This window comes from Balaenoptera borealis (genome assembly GCF_965194805.1).
Source record: "Balaenoptera borealis genome assembly, chromosome: 17".
Classification (NCBI taxonomy): Eukaryota; Metazoa; Chordata; class Mammalia; order Artiodactyla; family Balaenopteridae; genus Balaenoptera; species Balaenoptera borealis.
In genome coordinates, this window is record NC_138876.1 from 78,486,644 (window position 1) to 78,511,128 (window position 24,485).

General features: G+C 39.4%; 1 pseudogene across 1 annotated transcript; it reads right to left on the reverse strand.

Moving 5' to 3' along the window:
- Positions 1–13,180: 13,180 nt before the first annotated feature.
- On the reverse strand, positions 13,181–17,014 carry LOC309615327 (GSK3B-interacting protein pseudogene; annotated as a pseudogene). The gene has a single exon. The product of its transcript is annotated as a GSK3B-interacting protein pseudogene (transcript).
- Positions 17,015–24,485: the final 7,471 nt, after the last annotated feature.

Below are 24,485 nucleotides of genomic sequence, written 5' to 3' on the forward strand. Positions count from 1 at the left end.
AAAAAAGGAGTGTTCTGTTAATATGGCAGTCCAATGCATGTGTCTAAACTGATCAAGTTTACCACGTGACTGCCTAATATATTTGTGTTGTATTGGACACACATAGAAAGAATAAGTTAACAGTTTGAATTTAGGGGAAAAAAAAGAGTGCTGATGAAACAGGACTTACTGGTATGGAGACTGACACCTTGTCTGATGTTTCTCTTCATCAGTTTTTTGTTGACCACCTGTATGGAAGCAAAAATCCCATTTAGGTTCTCCAAACTACAAAATGACAAGCTTGTAAAATAGTAAAATTTTGTGAAAATGTGCTTATGTTTCTTTCATTATGGTATCTTATAGGGAAAATTTTGTGTTTTTCCCCTTTCTCCCTCTTCTGGGCATAAAATTTCTCATTCTCTTTTGAAAGCCAAACCATCTCCACTCTCCATCCGTGTAATCCTGTTGAAACTGACAGCACCACACCCCAGGTCCACACATAGCTGAGGATCTAAGCTTGGCCAATAGTGATTGAATCAGATAATACATGTAGTAATTGGGTCTCCAGTAATTGAATCAGGGGTAGTTACGTGACCTGAGCTGGACTTATCAGTGTCACCAGAATCTTGACTAGAGTCATCAGGAAAGAGACGCACACATTTATCTGGGGTTTAACAGGTGGCAAATACTAATACCATAGCTCTTGATGGCCCTCTCTGCCACTGCATAGAAAGCTGGCCTCATAATATACCCAACACTGTGGATGTAGGAGCAAAAGATAGAAAAACTGTCATCTTGACAAGATGTCATGAGCTCCAGTTCAAACCATGCCTGAAGCCATCAGATCCCCCTTTTTCTTTTCAGTTATCTAAGTCAAGAAATTCCCTTTTTCTTAAAGAAATTTCGTTGGATGGCATTTCTGTTACTTGCTACTGAATGTCTTGAGAAATTCCAGAGTAATAGGGTTAGGGTATCTCAAGAGACAGACTCAAATACATGGAATTGGCTGAGTCAAAATAGGATGTGGGTTAGTGATGGTCCCTAAACCTCAAATGGAAAGAGCACAGTCTTGGAGCATTTCTTAACATCTTTGGCTCATTTTGGAACAGTAGGTTTTCATTTTGATTAATTTCATAGGCATGACTTTCTGGTATATTTTTGACTGTAAGGAACTATTCTGCTTCTTATTCCCTTCTTCTCTTTGAATTACTTTGGATTGGATCTCACCTTGATGCTTCCTTGTTGATTATTTTTATGTTAAACTAGTTTTCCTGGACTTTTAGAATGTGCCGTCGTGTACACCCATGTGTCTTTGAGTGGAAACAGAGCCTTCTGTTAGTTGACAAGATCTGAAGCCACTAGATTATTTGCCATTAACATTTTTGCTTTCTTCTATCACACAAAACGCCTACTTCTTGAAAAACTGGCAAATCTATCCATTTACCTTTTTAGACAGATGTTTTGCCAGATTAGGAATGCTCCAATAGCCACAGAATACCCACTGATTCTCATATTACAAATGAGGAGTGGTTTGTCTCACTCTACAGTGTAACCTCCTGCTTCAGAGGACTCTCCTCTGCCAGCTCTGCCTTCTTCCTGCTTTAACTTCCAGTGTGCTTGTCACTGATTCTCCATAACCTGGGTTCACTTTCATGGATAAGAGGGATAGAGCTACCTTTATTCTTCCATCTCCAGTAGGATGGCTGCCTGTGTCCTTGAGAAGAAAAGATTTCCGAAGTTATCTTTAAACTTGGCTTGATAAACTTGGCATAATTTAACACTTATTAAGTTCATAATAAAGTCTCTTCTAATTATTATTTAGAAATTCACGTCAGGAAAATAATCTTTTCCTTCTAAGATTAATGAATATAATTTGATAAACACAGTGTTCCACAATCTTATTTAGAAAACATTTACGGTAATATTTCAAATTGAGGTTTCCTGAAGCAATTTATACACACCTAACTGGTGTTTATTAAATTAATTCAATAATACCCTGGAACAATTTATACAAAGTTTATCTAAAAGTGGTAATTAAATGTTTAAAATTCACTACACGTAGACATATAGCTTACACAGATTGTTTTAAGCCCTAAACTTTGCTTTCAAAATCAATCACTGCTTAACGTCCATTTAATAATTGCACAATATCAAGTGTTTTATTTTCAAATGACGGTAATTTATTTTGAATTAAATAAGATGCAATATTTATGCATACATGTTTTATTTTAAAATCCTCAGGAAACTAAGTATGAAAACTAATTTAACATACTTAGATTACGGAGAATTTTTCATAAATAAACAAGTATACTAAACATGTATAGCATTATATATTATTATAGCTATGATAGCTACATCTGTTCAAAGAATGAGTGAACAAAGTATCCGTCTATGATCCTTAGTTTACCTTGGACTTTCAAATCATCAGGAGCTGATGTCCTGTACTTGATGCAACAAAAAAGTCTCAATTAGCTAGCAGGCTCACGTTTCTCTAGTTAAGTGAATATTTTGTTTTAATCCAATTTAACAAGAAAATATTTGTGTTTCAAATGTGGTCTAAAAATATTGTAACAATGTATATATTGATCTTTATTCTTGCATTAATTAATAACATATGGAGTAACAGTATGGTGATATATAGATACAAATATGTATGGAGATGTAGATAGAGATGGAGATGGTGGAGGTGGAGGTGGAGATACCTCCTGAGTCCTAGCCTGATGGCTGGCACATCGTCTTTGCCCTCCACCCCCTGCTCCTGTTCATCTTTGCCGTCTGTTTAATCTGACCTACAAGCAAGAAAGGGACCCAGCCGTACAAAGAGTCTAGGAAGGGATTCTAGGCAATGGAAACAACAAATGCAAAGGATCAAGGGTGAAAAAGACCTTTTGCTTGAGAAGCTGCTTGGAGGCTGGTGTAAGGAAAGGTGAAGGATGTGAGAGAACACGGACAGGCAGGTAAAAGCCAATCATGCAGGGTGTCCAGGAAAATGTTTGGATTTTTCCGAGGAGTAATGGAAATCTACCAAAAGGTTTTAGAGGGAGGAGTAACATGATCTGATTCCCTCTTCTTTTAAAGCGGTGCTGCGTGACGATGGCTTTGGGGAAGTGAGAGGGAAGCAGCAAGAGTCAGGAATAGCATCCAGGTGAACAGACACCAACCTGGACGTGGAGGTGTCTGTGCCACCAGGGGAAGCAGGCAGTGTGAGATATTTGCTGCTGCTTGGCTGTGATGGCGGAACAGCAAGGAGGCGGAAAGAAGAATCAAAGACGACTTGGAGATTTCGGGCTGGAAAAACCTGAGAGATGGTGTTGTTTGCTCATAGGATGGTAGCCAAGCTGAGAGGAGCAAATAGGGTGATGGAGAACTTAAAAGTTACATTTAGTCTAATCCGTCTGTAAGGGACTGAACGTCAGATAGTCAATTGGCTCTTAGTATCTAAAACAGGTATATTGGAAAGGACATTAATGCAATTTAGAAAGACTGTTTTAGCCCTATAATAGAATATATATATAATATATATACTTTAATTACTTATATTGTAGGTAAGTGATATGTTAGCTTTCTTTTAAAGACATTTGAGTCCCCTGATAAATTGTCATGTGTAATTTATATAAAGAATAAAAAGTACAACATCACAAAGTCTAACCTAAGATTTCAAAATAATTTTGTGAAGCAAAATCCTTCATTTAATCTTAATCACATGAAGGAATCACTAACATAATTTGAGGTAATAGGAGTTTTTAGATGGAGATAAAAAAGAAAACAGTGCATTTCATTGGATTTAACCAGCTAGAACAGGTTAGGATTTTAATTGTATTCTTTGTCATTTTGTCTGTTATCTATCATTCCTGATATCTTGAAATAACTCAGGGAAGAAATGAGACAACTTTCTTTGGTACTGTTATAAATTATAGCTGTTTTGCAAGAAACATTCATTTTTGACAGCTGTTAATTTTTCTGGAAGATCCTTTGACTTCAAAAAAAATCTACACAGTATTCACTTTTGTTTTAGGGAGAATTAAATATGACAATAAACATTACAAGTTTTCATGACTGGACTTTGGTTGAATAATTAAATGAAAAATTCATTCTGAAATATTAATTGGTAAGTCAGGAACCAAAGACAGATGAATTAGATGCAATCGTTTTTGTTCAGTGACGACTTTAAGATTGTCAGTGTCCTTTGATTTCTTGACAGTTTAATTTTATGCTAACGTCAAATTATCAGAAAGTACAATGATGAAAATGTGTCTGCTATACTTGAAGGAGGTGGTGACAATCCTTAAAAATTTTCAAGCTCATTCAAATAAGCATGAAGCTAAACATTACAGAAGAGGGGAAGTCAATTAATTTTCTCTGGAAAAATAATGCTGCAAGAGTAATTACCTTCACTAATAAGAAGTAAAATTCACATCTTTAGTAAAAGAGAAACTTGGATTGCATAAAGATAAAGCAGTTGCACCAAACAGTTACACAAAACAGACTAATAGAATATAAATTAGATATATATTATATATAATATGTATATATGCATACATACATCTGTATATAAATATATACATATATACATATGATTAGTTATATATATGTTTTCATTCAAGAAACTTATTCAAGAAAGGTATTGAGGGTTCCTATGTGCCAGGCACATAGGTAGACCACGAGTACAGTGATTTTTTTAAAAAAGAAAGAAAAACCCAATCCCTGCCCTCAGAGAGATGAAACTCTAGTGGATGAAGGCAGACACAGAATAAATAATCATCATACAATATGATAAGGGAGTGAGAAATAAAAAAGTTGGAGGGGACCAGAGAATGACAAAGGTTACCTGCTTCAGTCTGAAGCAGTCCCGAATCAGAGAAAGGGCTGATTTTCACAGACTAAGCTCACCAACTTGTCAGACCTTCTCTGCTACATAAAAACTATTGTCCTACATGCATGCTGAAAGAAACTAAACGGAATACTACACACACACACACCATATTCTGATCTTACCAGATGTATACATAAGAAATATGGAAGAAAAACAAATTCCACATAATGAAAAGCTTCAACTAAATGTGACAGCTTAAAGCCCACTTCAGAGAGAGATGGACAGAGAGACAATACAGTATGCTCATTACATTGATACTTTTCTCTCTGGGGCACAGGACAGCTGAGGTCTATGAGGTACCAAATTTCAGGTAAACAGTGAATTCTAAGGTGGTGACAAGGAGCGTGGCATCTTTAGGAATTCACAGGATTTTGGTAAACATGTGGGAATGGATTCCTTATTACTAATCCCTTTTTTATATCAACTTTATGGAGGTGTAATTTACATACAATAAACACACGAGTTTTGAGAAATGCATACATTGCGAAACCACTGCCAAAATCAGACACAGAACACTTCCGTCACCCCAAACCTTATCTCCTGCCCCTTTGCAGTCTGGCCCTCCCTTAGTCCCTGGCACTAGACCACCACTTTTCTGCTTTTTGTCACTGTAAATTAGTTTTCATTTTCTAGAATTTTATATAAGTGGAATCATACAGTATGTTCTATTTTGTATCTGTTGCTTTCACTCAGCATAAAGATTTCAAGATTTCTCCATGTAATCTATTTCTCTTTATTGCTGAGTCATATTCTATTGTATGGCTATACCACCTTTGTTTATCCAGTCACCTGCTGATGGACTTTCGGATTGTTTCCAGTTTGGGGATATTAGATTAAGAAAGCTGCAAGAAACATTTGTATGCAAGTCTTTGTGTGGACCTATATTCTTATTTCTCTTGAGAAAATACATAGTAAATACAAGAAAAGGCTGGGTCACTTCATAGGCATATGTTTAACTTTCTATGAAAGTGCCAAATTATTTTCAAAGTGCAGCCTCTTTCATTCCCACCAGTGTCCAAGAGTCGCAGTTGTACCGCATCATCACTAACATTTGGTGCTGTCACTTTTTTGGTTTTTATCCATTCTAATGTGTATGTAGTGGTATCTCATTTATATTTCCCTGATAAGCAATATGTTCAAATTTTTTCATGAGCTTTCATCTTCTGTAAAAGATATGTTCAAATATTTTTACACTTCTTAGAAGGTTGTTGAACTTCTTGAGTTTTACCAGTTTTGTATATATTCTAGAGGCAAGTTCTTTATTAGATACATGCATGTGAGTATTTTCTCCCATCCTGTGTCTTGCTTTTTCCTTTTCTTAAAAGTGTTTTTGATTTTGATAAGATCAAGTTTGTCAATTTTTCTTTAGGGGCTCATGCTTTGCATATCCTAAGAAATACTCACCTATCAGGTTTCAAATATTATTATGATTTCTTCGAGTTTTATAGTTTTAGCTTTTACACGTAGGTCTACAAGGCAGTTTGAGTTGATTTTGGAGTGTGGGATAAGGTAAGGATAGATATTCATTTTTCTTTCATATGGATATACAACTGTTCCAGTACTATTTATTTTTCCCATTGAACTGAATTTGCAAATTTGTCAAAAATCATTTGACCATATACGTGTAGGTCTATTTCTGAACTCCCTTCATTTAATTAATCTATGTTGATCCTTTCACTGTTATCACACTATTCTGATGACAGTAGATCCCTCAACTCCAGTCAAGCCTTCAGATGGCTGAAGCCCTGGCCAGCATCTTTATTACCTCATGAGAGATTCTGGGCAACAACTGCCTAGCTAAACCCCTCCCAAATTCCTTGCCTGTGGATGTGGGTGATTATGGTAGAAAGAACTACTTAGAAGCCCCTGGAACTGACTCTACCTACCTAAATAAACCAGAAGTGATACCACATTCCAAAAAGGATTGCAGAGATTAGTGCCACCATCAAGGACTTCAAAATACAACAGTAATGATTCTTACCATTCAGCTCACCTATTGGGCCTGGGAAGATGAAACTGAACAAATGATAGTGATTACCATAAACATAATCAGCTAATGACTCTAATTTCAGATGCTTTTCCAAATGTGATTCCCTTGCTGAAGCAAGTCAACACCACCTCTGGCACCTGGTATGCAGCTATTGCTCTGACAAATATAGGAGATTCCCCCAGGGTACCTTTAATATTCCTGTATCCTATGATTTAAGTCCATTAAAGTCTACATTAGTCCAATACAGGAAGGACTATTAATGGTCCAGACACATTAGGAAGAAGTTCTGAGTTACCCCACAGGCATGAAACCAGAGCTTGCTAAAAACAAAGGAGGTATAGATTGGGTAGTTGATGAAGGCCATTGTAAGTACCAGCTGTGACCACATGACCAGTTGCAGAAATGAGAATGTTAACAGTTACGAGCATTTTCTAATTTTAATATTAACTGGCTTGTAGATATTAACAAAATTTTTTCATCTCCTCTCCTATTTCCCTACTACCGATGATAAGTTGTGTTAAAAAGTAGTTAGACTTTATATCTCAGTATTACTGGACATCAAAGAGGGTGATTTAGAAGAATGAGCATCACTCAAAGGGGCACTGTATCCTCTCTTGAGGGCGACAGGCAGCATATTCTCTATTGCACATGAGATAGTTGTAGTAGGTTAGGTGAAAGTATGACTTTACTATTTGGATTTTAAGCATGGTTAAAGACTGTATAAGTGTGCCAGGTTGACAAGGGGTGGACCGTGGTGGCTTTGCAATATGTCAACTCAACTAAACTTTCTCTTCCAGAATTCCCTTCCCAGTATCTTCCCCATTAGGGTGGAATAAAAGAGACATTGTGTGCATGATTTGGAAGATGGAAGGGAAGCAGCAGCCACGTGCACCAGATGCTTTTGCTGCTCACGTGCTTTCACCTCATCGGAATGGCAGCATCCGGGTGTGCACTATCTCCGCCTTGCCCTGGGGCCTCCCTCAGCTTCTCCAGGTCCTGGTCCAGGTACATGATTTATTTCTGTAAGAAAGAGCACTATCTTCTCCAGCAGGAAATCTACAATACGGAAGTCAGAGGTGTTGAGAGACCAGCCCAGGTTCCAGTTCATCCTCACAGGCTCAACATGACCTTCAATCAGGCCAATGCACTTTGATATTGGATTGTCTGAACTTGTCACTTGTTGATAAATGTCAACAGGTAAGGTAATATTTTTAGATGCAGAATTGCAAATCCTGAGACATGGACCCATGCTATGCCAGGTCTTTTATTCTTTGTGCCTAAATGAGTTTCCTGTTCCTGCTAATTCTAAGGAGCTCACCACACACAGATGCAAACCTGCATATGGGAGTGTGTCTGGCCTCATAACCTTCTTTTGGATATGTAGACACGTTGATATCCCACTGATAACCCACTGCCACCATCCCATGTAGCTCAGACAACAGCCAGGAAAAGCCATGTACATTTATGGAGCTTTTAACACAATCAGTTAAAAGCAGACTGGCGTATTATTGATTGGGGAATTTGCAAGCCTTCTGTGGTGAGCAGCAAGCCCCATGCTACTTGTATTTCTCCCCACTAATTTTCTTCCCTGGTGATGAGGAATAAAACACCAGCTGGAGTTAAGGAGAGGACAGGTCTGAACAAGTTTATTACCCAGATGCTGAGGCCCAGGAAGCAGAGTTATCAGACGACACTGAGTCTTTCTCTAAACCATCTTAGATATATTTCTTTTATACCACAGGGGTGGTTTCAATGAGTTGTGTATTGTACTTTTAAGAACTGCATTGACTGACACTGCTCTTATATAACACATATTAAATACACTATATAAAGATAAATGTAAGAATGCTTCAAATGAGCATTTAGTTACCAAAAATAATCTAGGTGTTGCTATTAAATTGTATAATTATATTGCTGCTAGTTATCTCTTTAAAAGTCATGAGTATGGGGTGATGTATGCAAAAATTTTCAGTTATAAGACGTATAAGTTCTGAGGATCTAATGTACAGCATGGTGACTGTGGTTAATAATAGGGTATTGAATACTTGAAAGTTGCTGGGAGTAGGTCTTAACTATTCTCATCATAAAAGAAAGCATTGTTATATGAGGCGATAGATGTGTTCATTATCTTGATCTTGGTAATTATTCCACAGTGTGTATGTACATCAAAGCATCATGTTGTACTGAATATATTCTCTAAAGGAAAAGGAACAATGAGATATCATTATGTGAATAAGAAAAAGACACAAACACACGCAATATTGCACCCACTTAAGTTGCTTTATATAACTTTATGCTTATTAATCAAGTTCAGGTGGTTCCCATACATCTGCTATGAGTGTATACACCTCACTCTTACCACTCCATTTCCATAGAAACTCTATCCGGCCAGGAGCTTTTGAATCTCTCCTATCTGAACTTTTTACTATTTATCACTGCTTACTTCTCAAGATAATTAAACCTCTAATTCCAAGATGCAGAGTTGCATGATTCACTTTCCTCTCTCTGAAACTTCTTCTCTCCTGTGTTAAGTCCCCACTGGCTCACCTCCCACTCCCCACCCAGGGTCCCAGGACTCACTCTGCTCAGGTGCTTTGAGCATAGATGCTACCCACCTCCATAGGTCAACTACAATTGGCATTCAAATAACATACTTGGTCACTCTTCCCCTAAATGTTTTCTCCCTGGACTTATTTAACATACTTCTCTGTTATTCAAAGAAAATATCAGCACCATCCAAATTTTGGAAGACCTACCATGAACAGTTTCTAGCCACCTTCACATTTGAAATATTTATGGTTTATCAAGAGGTTCACATATGTACTTATGAAATGACCTTCAAACTAACCAAAATATAAACTTTTAAATCCGTCCTCTAAAAATAATCATTTTATGCTGCCATTACATAGATCTCTTTGCTTCTTGGCCAACCCCTTCTAGTCTTCCCACTTCATCAAAACCAAAACCAACTCACAATTCACAAATTATTTTTGCTCTTTAGGGGATAGTAAGTCCTAAGCTCTCTGAATACTTATTTTATATTTTTGTTTTACCTGCATTTATCCACCCCCAAAATAATGCCAGCCTCAAGATAAATTTATGACGTTAGAAGTCAAGATAGTGTATATGGTGGGTGGGATTAGTGGCTAGAAAGGGGCTGAGGGTGAGATTCTGGCATGCGGTTATGTTCAGTTTCTTGATATGGGTGCTAATTGGATGGGTATTTTCTGTTTGTGAAAATTTATCAAGATGTTTGGTCATAATTGATTAATGTTTCTGTACATGTAAAACACTTACAAAAAAAAATCAGTCTACTGAAATCAGCCCCAAATCTGTGTTTACTGTTTCTCCTCTCAGCCTGTTTTTCCATTCTACTCACAGACGTAACAAATAACAAACATACTGAGTTCATTATAAAAGATCTAAGGCAATGATGACTTTTATCATTGATTTATTCTATCTCTACCATCACAGTTATGTTTCTAGCCAGGTAGACACTATTAATATTCTTTAGACAAAAGTAATTTATCCTCGAACTCTTCCCATTGATCAACTTCCCTACATGCTACCATGTCACGGGTCTAATTAGATGGTGCTCAGAAAGCATCTGATGGGGCTACACTTGAATTTGTGTTGTGGATAACAGACAGCAGAGCGCAGGAGCACCGCGCTGGAGCGTAGTAATGACTCTGTAATTAATACAATTCAAAGAACTCACATGGGAAGTGTCACGTCCTTCCTGTCTGTCAAACATGATTAATAGACCTCAGCTACCAGAGACTGTTCATCCTGGTGCTTCTTCACATTGGAAAGAAATGGAAATGTAATTCAAGATTTTATAAACCTATATGTATTTGCTATGCCTCTTATGCACACACAAACACACGTACCACATGTACACACACCGTACACACACACACACACTTACACTGTGTGTCTTTTTTGGAAAAAGCCACTGTATTGCAAGTAGCTGGGGCAATCCATGTGAAGAGTAGACAACAATGGATAAAAGAATTAAAATGAGTAAACTATTCAGTCCTAAATAACTACTTTTGGCATGGCATATTCTTCTACCTTTCAAATGTATTCAGATTAAGAGGAAATATCCAGGCCAAGTCTAGCATTGCCCAAAGAATCAGTCAAAATAGAATATATGAGCAATAAAAAAGGATCCCATCATATGTTTCTCCCAGAGTACAGATGGACTCGATTCAACAAAAAATAGCATTTATTATTTACTGTGGGCCAGGCCCTGTGCTAGGCTCACCCAAGAGAAACCAACGGGAGCAAGACACAGTTCACGTCCTTAAGGACGTGGCAAAAGATGTGATTAAATCAAGGGTGTTGAGAGGAGATTGTCCTGGACTATCCAGGTTGGTCCCAAATGCAATCACATGTATATTTAGAAGACATGCACATGGAGGAGAAGACAGAACAAAGAGATGAAGCCACAAGCCAGGGAACCCTGACGGCCCATGGGAGTGGGAAGAGGCAAGAAATGAACCCTCCCCAGAGCCTGCAAGGGGCGTCTGGTCCTGCCGACACCTTCATTTTAGCTCAAGGAAACTGACTTCAGACTCAGGCTTCCAGATCTGTCAGAGAATAGATTTCTGTTGTTTAAAGCCACCCAGTTGTGGTCATGTGATACAGTAGTGACAGAGAACTAATACTCTGGATTAGGTTAAAATGTGATGTTAAATATTTAGCTACTTGGTTGTAATCCACTGCATTTAAACTTCTTCCATGTGTGCAATGGCAAAAAATAGTATTAAATACAATTTTACATCATTACTGTGAAATGTGAAGCAAAGTTGCAACTAAGGACCATCACTGGTAGAATCAATTTTTCTTTGCTCTTGGATAACTGCATATTATTAACAAACATAAAAGTAAGGAAACACATTCTAATATGATACGTATGAGAAAACAAATTGGAATGAAAGTCAGGTTTCTCTGAAGAAGGCTTTATATTGATGTCAATTAATATTTAATATCACTTAATCTGAAAATAATATGTATCACATTGTTTTTTAAAATAATGGCACAAAGTTTTGTTAACATGCATCACTCAGGGATACTTTTAATGATAAAATGATAGAGATAAGACAATTAAGATATATCCTCCATTTCCTTAACTAGTAGCTTATAGATGAACAGGATTTTGTCAAGCAATAAAACTCTATGTCCTTCACTAACTCATTCAATCCAATATATTAATTGAACTTATACTGTATGACTCTAATCCCAGAACTTTGGAGAGCTCCTAGAATATGGTCTTATGACTCTTCTTTGAACATCTTTCAATCTCAAATACCTGTCTCCAGAGGTAGTTTATTTCTGCCCAGTTAATGTGATGTCTGTGACATCTTCACTTTCTTTCAAGTTCAACTGATAGTCGCAATCATGATTACAGCAACAGTTCTGATCACAATTTACTCAACATAAATTAAGGACATAAATGCCAAGAAGACAACCAAGAATTTATCAGACATTCTGCTACTTCTAGATGATATATAACTCTTGGTACTGGTTCATTTTATCTCTGCCAACTATGTAACTAATATTGGGATAGCACATCCACCCTGCTTGTAAGATGGGAGAATCTCTAAGTTGAAATGTGTACCTGAGCAAGGTCTTTGATAGACCCCTCCTCAATAATACTTGTCTCTTCTTTCCTCTGAGGCTTACTCAAATGGCAGACACTATGATCCTATCTTGGAAAGTGTGGTCTTCCATCAGGGATGTGCCTTCTGGATTCTTATATGGGAACAGATCAGGGTTATTACAGACTCACTTCCCAGCTCTGTGACCTTTGAAAACCTCCTCCTCTCATCTTCACTTTCCTCATCTTTAAAATGCAAATTGTAATGCTTCCTGATTTCTTCCGAGAACTATTGAAGATGAAATGTGATGATAATGTATGTAAAAGATGTTTGAATATAAAAAGCTCTACCAACATAATCTACTGCTGTTTTTTTCCCTTAATAAGTCAGTCCAAGCTGGCAGTAAACCCCTGATTTAGCATGCTGAATCAAAGTTTGAAGTTAGTTTATTTCCTATATGACCATGCAAATCTAGAATTTCCTATGTGAAAGAAAGTGCTGCCAGCATCAAAATCCTGTAATAAGAGAATGAAATACTGATTAGGTTTTCAGAATGCCAGAGATACTATATGAAGAAATTTGAATGTCTTAATGATGGCATCACAGCAATGGCCTCAGGATTTCCTTAATGAATCAGAAACTGAGAAACACAATTCGTTAGTCAATAAAGTTCTCAATCAAAAGCCTAAATGTGAAGCAAAAAATGATAAAGACACAAAATCAAAGACGCATTTTCTACTATGACCATCTGCAAGAATTTAAAGCTTTATGTCAACATGTGTACCAGCAACAGCCCCTCTAACAAGAAAATACTTTGTCATGACTGTCCATCCCTTTTCAGTTTCAAGTCTTTGAAGGAGTGCATTTCCAAATGCTTCCCGGTAGGCAGGGCTGAGGGCATCCAGCAAGGAGTAGACTGTTTCATGGTAGGGAGTCTGTAAATGATCATCCACCTGGTCGAAAGCACAACCTACCACCCTGAGCCCTGCTTCAGTGAGCTCCAGGCAGTATCTATTTCTTTCTCTTGTTTCCACATCGACATAGGCCACATCGTCTGCACAGCACAGGGTTTTTGAGACAAACATGGTGTTAACTGCAAAAAGAACATCATTTACAACTGCTTCAGCTTCCAGCCTCATGTCTTTCATATCAGATCGTTCAAAGCCATTAAGCTCTGCATCTTCTTCAAATCCTGACACACTGCTCAGCTCCATGGGATTACAGTCTGTTGCCATTCTGCAAAAATCTTTGACCTAAGCCCTTTGACTCCAAGTTCCGTGATCTTTACAGTAGGTGGAGTGGCTGCAGCTGTGCCCTCTTTCTGCTCTGAGAAGCATGCGACGTGGGAACACTACCATCTTACTCCTGCCACCTCAGGCACAAGTCTGCGCGCGCCCCGAGTCCTCCTCTTACTCCCTCCCCAGGCATCTGGCCATTTATTTATTTTAATTCAAGGGATACAGATTTTCTGGTCATCTGCAACTCTAACCAAGATAATAGCTACCTTGTACCAACGCAAATTCCTGCCGAACAGATTCCGTTGAGATGCATAAGTCTAATATGCATATTCTAAGTATAAGGTGTGGTCTGTGCCCTTAAGGAACATTCAGCCAAATAGAAAGACAAGAGTAACTCCCTGAAAAAGAATAATTTTGTTAAACATATATTCTCAGCATTCTAAGAGGCATTCTGTTCCTTGCCTTTCCAAAATAGGTGGTTAGCCAATTCCACGAAAGATGTTAGGAGGGAGAACCCCAAGTGTTAACCTGTTGATATTCTACAACAGTTCACAGCAGGGCCAGGACCTAGGGCCTTGGTCTCATTTTTTTTAAATAGGTTTTATTTTTTAGAGCTGCTTTAGGTTCATAGCAAAATGAAGCAGAAGGTAGAGAGATTTTCCCATTTATACACTGCCTCCACACATGCACAACTTCCCCTATTATCAACATCACTCACCAGGATAGTACATTTCTTACAGTTGATGAACCTACACCAACACCTCGCTATCACCTACAGTCCGGAGTTTACATTAGAGTTCACCCTTGACGTTGTACATTCTATGGGTTTGAGGCCAGCTACCACTATATTTCCCAGGGACTATCAATATTTGGACCCATAAATGTTAGGTTTGCCCCAGAGCCAGGGGGAACAGAGTTGGAAGGGGAAAAGGGATCCAGGTAAAGAGGGAGAACAGAATGATTTCCAGTTCATCCATCTGAGAAGTTTAGATTTTTATGTCTCCAACTGTTTATTTAGCTGACTTTGTTTCATAGAATGTGGTATTATGGGGCAACAGAGTGTTTTTCTTTGATTTCATAGAGGCGAGTTCTATTTCTATTTTTCTAGAAATTAGAGAAACCTCTGCTTTTTACTCTATATGGGGTATATTTTATCAGACATATTTCTTATGTTTCCAGTGTAATACAAATATCTAAGTAAAAGAGAGAACATTTCCTATAATAAGGGTATAATATGATGATAATGGAAATATAGATATGATGTTAGAAGTATTGTTTTAATGCTATCTCTTCAATACATGTCATAGGACTCAATGGAAATGCTCATAGGGGCATCAAACAACTAAGGGGTCTGAGGAGGGGTGTTTGTTCTCAGCCCAGGTCAGGGGATTTGGCCATCACCTCAATTATCTATACGTCTGTGCATTTTTTTTTAGCATCTTCCACTCTAAAAACCTTAGAAGTGGAGTCCGATATCCTAATCTATGGAAGGATGAAGCCAAAGGCAGGCAACATCATGAAAGGAGAGAAAAGAATATCTTTTATCTTCCATTAGACTCAGAGAAATCTGAGAATATCTACCCACAAAGTCAACAGAAGAAAATGAGTATTCATATAATGGTACCCAACTATTAAACTAAAGAAAACAATGATTAAAGATCAAGCAGGGTATATTTTGGCTATATAGAATCATGCAGAAAATTCAATAAAAAGCCAATCAAATCTTATACTGTCAAGAAAACTAATTATCACTGAAAAATATGACCAGATTTTTAATTTTTTAAAATACTTCTTTGTGAGAATATTTTTCATATATACTAACCTCTCCCAGATCTAGATACAACTTCAAGTTCATCCCTCTGTTTTAACTCTTACTGTTGTTGTTGTTTTGTTTTGTTTTATTTTTCCCGCTTTAGAGAGAATTGACAAATTCTGACATTTGTTCAGCTAAAGAGTCAGACACTCTCAAGAAATAAAACAATAGTCCATACAAGTTTGCAAGCGACATGTATTGTGTCTTTTAAAACAAATTCCAATACAAACTGGACTTTGGTCTGAGATCACATGGTAAATGCACTGGAAAGGAGTACTAGAGTCACTACTATGTAGCTTTTTATTTAAAAAACTACTAAAGAAGTAAGTGAAATCTAACTACACTTCAATAATTGTCCCAACTTCGTGTTGATCCGGCCTTGATTTTCTAGGTATTCACCCAGAGTGTGCGGTCTACCACTGTCTTATGCCACTGTATAAAATGTTGCTTACGCCGTCCTGAAGTATTCAGACTCTATTCATTGGAACAGTGGAAGGTTTATACAGAGAGCAATGGTATAACCAGAAACAAATTTTGAAAGGATAGTTGGAAATACCATGGAGAATGAGTTTAACTAGAAATACATAGGCAAACCACTTCATACTCTTTCAAAAAGAAAATTTTAAAAGAATGTTAGATTCATTCATTAACTCAAAAAGCATCTGCTGAGTAGCTATTCCATTACATCACAAAGTGGTTTTCTTTAAAGAGAGTCCTGGCATTTAGTGATAGTTTAGTTGTCTTTTTAGACAGAATAAAGATAAACTTGTTATTTTTGGTAACAAATCCGTACAATCTTTACTGTGCTCTTGACATGGTGCTACATAATATAAAGGACTAAACTACAGCCAACAATAGATGATGAGAACTTCAGTGTGGGCAGAGGCAATGACATTGAAAATAAAGGAAATGTGCAGAAGGAACTCTCTTCAGCATCCATGGAGGACACACGCGAAGAGAAGAGTGTGGAACTTGCTCCTGCTTCCTGGGATTTGAGTCTACTGGTCTACCCAGGATACCCTAGATGTGCCACCAACCTCAGATGCATGTTCTTCAAAAGGAGAAGACAAGACTAAACTCTAATTTCCCTATTAGCTCTAAAGACTCTTTTTATCTTAGTTAAGAACACACTGTGTCGTATAAAAAATTCAAAGAATTAGAGAATTAAACTCAATTCACACTGGAGGAAAATTTGTCATTTTGATAGCATTCAGCTACAATTTTCAAATATCCTTGCTTATAACAAGGAACTAAAGTAAGCTAGTGGTGCTGCATGCAGAATTTATGCAAAACTTCACTCATATTTTAAATAAATTAGAGGTAATTTTCCAACATAATTTGAAGTCTTAATGAGAAGATGTAATTTTATTCATGAAATTTCCTTTAATTCTGGTTATAACCTACACAAACAGCTAAGGATATATGAGTAGCATCTGTTAGTTATGGTACTTTTTTAGATTGGCCTCTCAATGAAGTCCCGTTTTTTCTCAAGTCCAGAAAGACAGTTCATGTAAAAGGAGCTATTATTCCTTGATAATTACTCAGTGGCTCTCTGTATAGTATTGCCTCTGCGTCATGTGGTTTAGCAATTTTTAAAAGAAATTCTTTAAATAGGAATACCAAATAAACACAGGTGGGAAATTTCTACATATAAAACTGTTATAAAATTTGTAACTTAGAAGTGCACTTATATAACACATTAATATTTCCATTTAACATAGATGAAAGATTAACACTAGTGATTTTAAAACATTGTTTTAAAAAGAAAATAAATAACAAATTATTCTTATCTTTAAGAGCCATGAGACCACCATCACTCTGTAGTAACACTAAGTGATGTAATAGCTGATATTCTTCCCTATCTTGGGACTAGGTAAAGAACCCAGTAATTCAATAGCTCAGAGGAAGGGTAAAAAGCGAAGGGAAGGAGGTCCAGGCTGTGCAGTAGGGACGGGGGGCTGCAACCGGATTAGGAAGAGTAAAATTATCCCCTAGTAATTTGTATGGAGAAGTAGCCCAAAATCATGGTTTTGGCGTTTCCCCCTATAAAACTAGTCTACATTCTTTTTATGATGATCTGTAAGCTCATTTGTCGAGGAACCTTGTTTCAGGTGGGAAGAATGAAGAGTGGCCTTTATTTTCAATCACTTATAAATTTATGGAACAAATAGGATAAGCTGCAGATGGGTGGGTGGTGGTTAGGGAAGGGGGGATTACCAGCACTTTCAATTTTGGCTCATAATCATTTAAAACTGAATAAATCTGACTGTGATGTGCAATGAGGAAAACTCTAGCCTATAAGTGCTCTCTGCCTATGAAAGTAACTAGGTCCACAATGACTGCATGCTAACTTGCAGTTTTTAATGTTCTCTTTTTCTCAGACACGGTTTTAAAAGAGTTCAGGATGGTCAGCTCTGGAGCCAAATCCTCTGTGAAAGAACAAAGACAATGTGAAAGGACTGGTCATTGGTTAGGCTCTGTATGACTGCAGGAGCAGAACCCACAGAAATTCATAAACCGTGGAACCAAGGCAGAAACTTAGCAGTCAAACAAAATTAATGCCCAAGGAAACTCACTGAAGCACTACGAAAAGGTCAGCAGTCTGTACCAAGTACCACAGAGAAGTGTATTTGGTTTTTCCAGTTTCACTCCACGAGAATAAGAAAGGATGGTTCCTAATCACCGGCGGGTACCAGTTAGTCCTCACAGCTGCCAGCCATGGAAAGGAAATTCACCAACCAGCACTGAAGCAAAGGTGACCCCATGCAAATTACCTGTGTGGAGCTCAAATGCTACCTAGGATCTTCCCATGGAGACCCTTCATCATGTAAAAAAGATCCAGCAAGTCTCCGTGGAGCATAGACTTGAGTTGAAGAGTTAAAAAGCAAACCACACAGAAAGAGAACTGCTGGCAATCCTGACAGTTTCCCTACCCTTACTGGCCGCCAGCCTCCCCTCATTTTCACCTAGTGTACTGGACTTTGGTGCCAAATGGATCTTGGTTTAAATCCAGCTACAGTATTTATTAGGCATGAAGTTCAAGATAAGTCCCCCTCAGAGCTTCATTTTCCTCATCTGTAATGTTGGCGGCATCTAGGCTGTATTAGTTAATCTATGAAATTGTCTACCATGGAGACCAGGCTACAGAAGCAGGAACCATAGTGCTTGGTTTCTACTTCAGACTCTAAAATTCCTACCTTAATTATTTGTCACTGGTCCCAGGGTTTTTATTGTTTAGAGATGATCTCTCCTGTATTTAAAACTCAGTTTTCTTGAGTGAAGTTTGATTTAATACCAATCTCTTCTGTACTTCAAATTTGGTTTTTCCCAATGAACTTTAGGTCACCAGGGTTTGTTTGGTCAGTAATCTTTGCTATCATCCCAAGGAACCAAACCCTGACCTAACCACGTGGCTAATAAAAAGTATCTTTGATAAAAACAATAGAGCTCAAACATAAATGTAACATTTTAAGTAATGCAAAAATCCACACAAGGCAGCTCAACTTTCACTGCAATTTCAAATCTCTGAATGCATTGGACAGGCTTTCTTCCATCTCCATGGAACTTCTGGGAACTTCAACACAAAATCAAGAAGGTTTCATTTGTTTTGATTCTATCTTTTAACTGACACTCTGTTGTATTTACTATCTTTCTCCCTGTGGCTTTACTCTCATTTTACGGGATTAGCTTTACACTTCGCAGCGCTCATGGGGTTATTCCCTCTTGAACATTCACCACAGGTTTCATATCTTGCTAGCAGAGGGAGATTAGTGTTTTAGTTAAGATTTCTGTGGAAGAGTTATCAGAGACTCAGATAAGTTGGCATTCATTAAAATAATTAAACCCTACTACTAAACATGATTCAGAAAAGATAATACCTAGTTTTAATCTGGTATCCTTTTCACTAATACTTAATACTTGTTCTAATTTTTATTCCAATCATATATTTATGTAAAGAAGTTACTAGTCCTTTTTCTAAATATATAATTCCCCCTGAGAGGGAACAAAAAAGAAAAATAAAAGCACAAAGAATAAAAATAAAAAATAAGAGAAGTTAAGCATGCTGTCTCTGGTCAAGCGAAATTGTCTGGTGCTTCCTGGTACGTGCGTCTAGCAAGGGAATAGCCAAGATGCAAGACAAGAAAACCCATTTCTACAAATATCATATGATTCACTTATATGTGGAATCTAAAAAATGGTACAAATGAACCTATTTACAAAACAGAAATTGAGTCACAGATGTAGAAAACAAACTTATAGTTACCAAGGGGGAAAGCGGGGGGGAGGGATAAATTGGGATATTGGGATTGACATATACACACTACTATATATAAAATAGGTAACAAATAAGGACCTGCTGTAGAGCACAGGGAACGCTACTCAGTGCTCTGGAATGACCTATATGGGAATGTTAAATGCGCTGTTCACATAAGAGATTTCCACTGAGGAGCTGCCCTGGGGTCCGTTGTACCCCCCAGTGAGGGATAATATAGACAAGAGAAGCCAGAATACGTGGATCTCACCAATTTGCACTTTCTGAGACCTCGGTACCAAACTTGGGAAGCTATTTAAGTCCAAGATGTCGTACTGAACATCCTTAGAAGCCAGGACCTCACCGAGGAAAAGAAGAGAGCAGGGCGCCTGCCAGGACAGGTATCTCCAAGTGAGAAGTGCGGGTGACAGGAGTAAGGACAGCGTTTTCTCTGTTTTAGTCTTTGCTCGGATCATTCATTTGGGACTGGGTGGTGGACATTCACTTCTAACTCCCAAAGTGCCGTGGGCACCATGACGATGCTATAGTTTCACAAGATGCTACGAGCCACCAGGCATTTGCTTCTGCTACTGCAGAATCCCCGAGTCCCATGGCTGCTGAAAGGGGCTCCTCAAACAGATAGCAAGGAACAGAGTCAAGGCCGGCCTGGCACAGACCACAGGGGTCCCATCGCAGCCTTGAATGTGGGTGGGTCCTCAGGGCAGGCTCCAGAGCCTCCCACAACCGGAAAACCAACCTCCCACAACCACAACAGAAAACTGTCTGTTCTTCCTCTTCCATCCCTCCTCCCTGGCACTTCCATGAAGTCCCTCCTGCCAGCTACATGACATCCCTCCTGCCAGCCACACCTCATACCTGCTTCAGACGGGCCACCTGTCCAGGGCAGAGCGGCCCCTGCAGCCGTCAGGTCTCCATCACTGTGTCACGCACTCCAGTGTGGAGGATCTCGGTCCCGTTTTTTAAAAAAAGAGAGGAGTTGACTCTGCCTGGACACCTTGGGGTGCGGTCAGGCCCCCCTGCTCCCCTGAACTGGGGGACACTCTGTGGTCCCATCGGTTGCTGCATGGCACCTCCCCTACTTCCCAAGTTCCATTTTTCAACACCCCTCATCCTAGTTTCCACGGCAACGCATGGCTCTCTTCATGAACCTACAAGAGCAAGGACATGCCTTCATCACGGGAGGAGATTTTAAACAAAAAGTATATAACAAACATCACAAATTACTTCTTCTTTGGAGTTATTTGAAGACTTAGTGGCTGCATGTTGAAGAATGCTGTATTACTATCCACACACTTTTCTTCTGGTTGAAATCACCATTTAGGAAAAGTGCTCCGTCATGCAGAGCTTCAGTCTATGTTTTCATATTCCAGGAGCTATTATTGACCCAGGAGGGTCACACCATCGCTGTAAAATCTTCGCCTATGCTCTTACTTATATGGATTTTGAAATGTTCCTCTTGATCATTAGCACTCACGGAAACGTGGAGGACTTTTCACTTCTCACGAAGCGAGTCCCTCCGTGATGCACTGTGAGATATTTGATTAGCTCGGGAAGATGGACTCGTTTCCCAGAACTGTTGAGCGGTGTCCCGTTTCTGCAGAGGTTGCAAATTGAGCCTGTGATTGCACGCTCGTGTGCCCGTCCAGCCGGGGCGATGCTACCCTTCCTTCCATAAAACTGGCATTTGCTCTTTGCTGGCCTATGAAATAGCAGCTGCTTTGTGCACTTAGTATTCAGCAAATATTAATTAAAGGTACTACCGGTCTATATCTGGGCAGGCTGTCTCTGCTTCTTTTTATAAATGTCCGTGTTTCACTGTTATATTTAGACATTACAGAAGGGCATTACGTTATATGGTACAATGGTGTTCAATACTCAAATAAATCGTTACCCTAGTTTTTAAAGTCTGAAGAAGATGCCCCGGCTTCTAGTAGTAAGAGTTTCTATCCTTTGACGTTTAATTGTTGAAGGAGGAGGGGAGGGGGAGGGGAGGAGGAGAAGGAAGAAGAAGAAAATGGGGAAGGATTGTTATGAGGTAATGGAGATGAAAGCGGCATGACTGAGGAAACTGTCTGTAGAGGGTAGTCTAATAAGGGAAGAATAATCTAGGACTCATACACATTAAAAATGGATTTCCTTTCGAAGATAAAAACAGCAACAACAAGAAAATAATTAGCATGTAGCTTGGTTCGGCTTCGTCCGAACCCAGAAGTTAAGATAAGGACTTGGATGCAAGTGGTTTATTTAGAAGGGATCAGGGACCCCGGAGCCAAGGAAGGGGCGCGAGGAGAAAAGCCCACGGAGAGCGCGGGAGCAGGTGCGGCCTGCAACGAGGGGCCAGTCCCGCCCTCTTCACGACTGTCTCTTCAGGGGAAGAAAGGCATTTACCCTCCACCTTGTACCTCCTCTGCTTCAAGAGGACGACCAACCCACAAGACTCCCTGCTGGGGCTGAGTTCCCACGGCCCTGGGGGGAGCCCTGAGGAAGAAAAGCAAAGAGATGCTTCCGGAGCTTGAGAGAAGAGAGAAGACCATCAGGTTCCAGGGCGCAGGTGCACACGGCTGGGGGTGGAGGAGGGAGGTGGGGACCAGCCCAAGCATCTGCCCCAGCAGGGCCACGTCTGGGCTCCCTGGATCCAGATCCCTGCAGCACTGACACTCCTCAGAGTCCTTGCCTGACGCCTGCTCACCGCCCCTCTCCAGCCCCTCCCTCTGCTATAGTCTTCACCCGCTTGACATGTCGTCGTGTGATTTTTTTTTTTTTTTTTTTGCTTGATGTCAGTTTTCCCGACGCAAAGGGTACACGTCTCCCCAGGACCCACGGCAGTGCCTGACACACAGAGGCTGCTCCATCTGTATTGGTTAAGGGATTCATGTCAAGTTGTTCCATGCACTAGATTAAAAAGTAAGTAATCAGGGCTTCCCTGGTGGCGCAGTGGTTAAGAATCCGCCTGCCGATGCAGGGGACACGGGTTCGAGCCCTGGTCTGGGAAGATCCCACATGCCGCGGAGCAACTAGGCCCGTGCGCCACAACTACTGAGCTTGCACTCTAGAGCCCGCAAGCCACAGCTACTGAGCCCGTGAGCCACAACTACTGAGCCCGTGCTCCACAACTACTGAAGCCCACACGCCTAGAGCCCGTGCTCCACAACAAGAGAATCCACTGCAATGAGAAGCCCGCACGCAGCAACGAAGACCCAATGCAGCCAAAAATAAAAAAAGTAATCATAATGCCCTTGATTTCTACATCTAGGGGAATATGTGATGTTTCACAAGAAATATTAGGATGCTTTGAACTCAAAGGACAAAAGATTCTTTTGTTAGAAAAACAAAAACAAAAAAACTGGGATTTCCCTGGCAGTCCAGCGGTTAAGACTCCCCGCGTCCACTGCAGCAGGCGTGGGTTCCATCCCTGGGCGGGGAACTCAGATCCCACGTGCCAGCGCAGTGGGCCAAAATAGAAAAAGAAAAACAAACAAGCAAACAAAACAACAACAAAACCTACCTATTGGTATTATTACACTACATGGATATATAAGTATTATACAGATGTACAGACTGTATTATGTGGATCCATAAATCTGGCTCTCCGCAAAGCACACTGAAAGCTGCTGAGGCTTAGAGGAGACAGCGGGAGACCCAGCAAGGCAAATGCACCTGCAGGAGCCGGGCGACCCCTCACTGCCGTCCTGTGATCTGTGCGGCTGGCAGACAGCGTTCTGCACAGCTTGTGGGAGAGAAGACAAGGTCTTCATAGTAATCAGTTGGTAAAGAACCAGTCTGTGAAAAAGCCTAAAGCAAAAGGAGGTTTCTGGAGCCCAGGGCCCTGACAAGATCAGGGTGTAGGAGCTCATGCGCTGCGGCAGAGGAGGTCAAAGGCAGGGAAGCATTCAGACCACGTGGAACCAACAGAAATCCAATTTAGGCTATTATGTTCTCTCAAGAGACAAAAATAAATAAATAAATAAAAATAAAAAGCCCTCATTTTAAACAACAGAAGCAGAAAAATCCTGCAATCGATACCTGAAGAGTGACTCAAAGTGACTCAGGAGAGCAGACAGGAGCAGGGAAAGAAGGGTGGGATCAAGCCCTCACCACAACACCCTGTAATTACAGTTAATCTTGGCTTCTTACCTCCGAGTCCTGTCTTCCCACTGTGATACTCTTCCCAGATCAAGGAACACGTCTTTGGCTTCCTTATTCTCCAAAAAAATATGCTTTTTAAAAATTTTGGGAAAGATTTAACAAGGGGAGTGAAGAGAAAATAGTTTTAAATTTAAAATGAAATGAGAATGAATCTAGGCATTAGGGAAAATATGCTAATTACCTGCTGTTCTGTAATTAATGCTGGTCTGGACAGCCTAACCCTTCAAGAATCTCCAAAAGTTAGCTATTGTCCCCAAAAGATGAGCCATTCTCAATGTCTTTGGAACATGTTATTATCGAATGCCAAATGATAGCACTCAACACCCAAGTTATTACTCATTTGAGTTTCACATTTGAGTGGACAGAAAGCCATCCTACTCGCCCACTGTGAAATAATTTTCTTCCAGATTGTCCTTACATGGCTTCACTTCCAGAAGATATAGCAACATTGCACCTCTGAGAATATTAATCATAAAATTCTCAGTAGAGGATTTTTTAGAACAAAGCAGTATCTCATGTCTTAAAGAAAATGGGAAGCAGTAACCGTATCTTTTTTCCCACAGTGAGTAA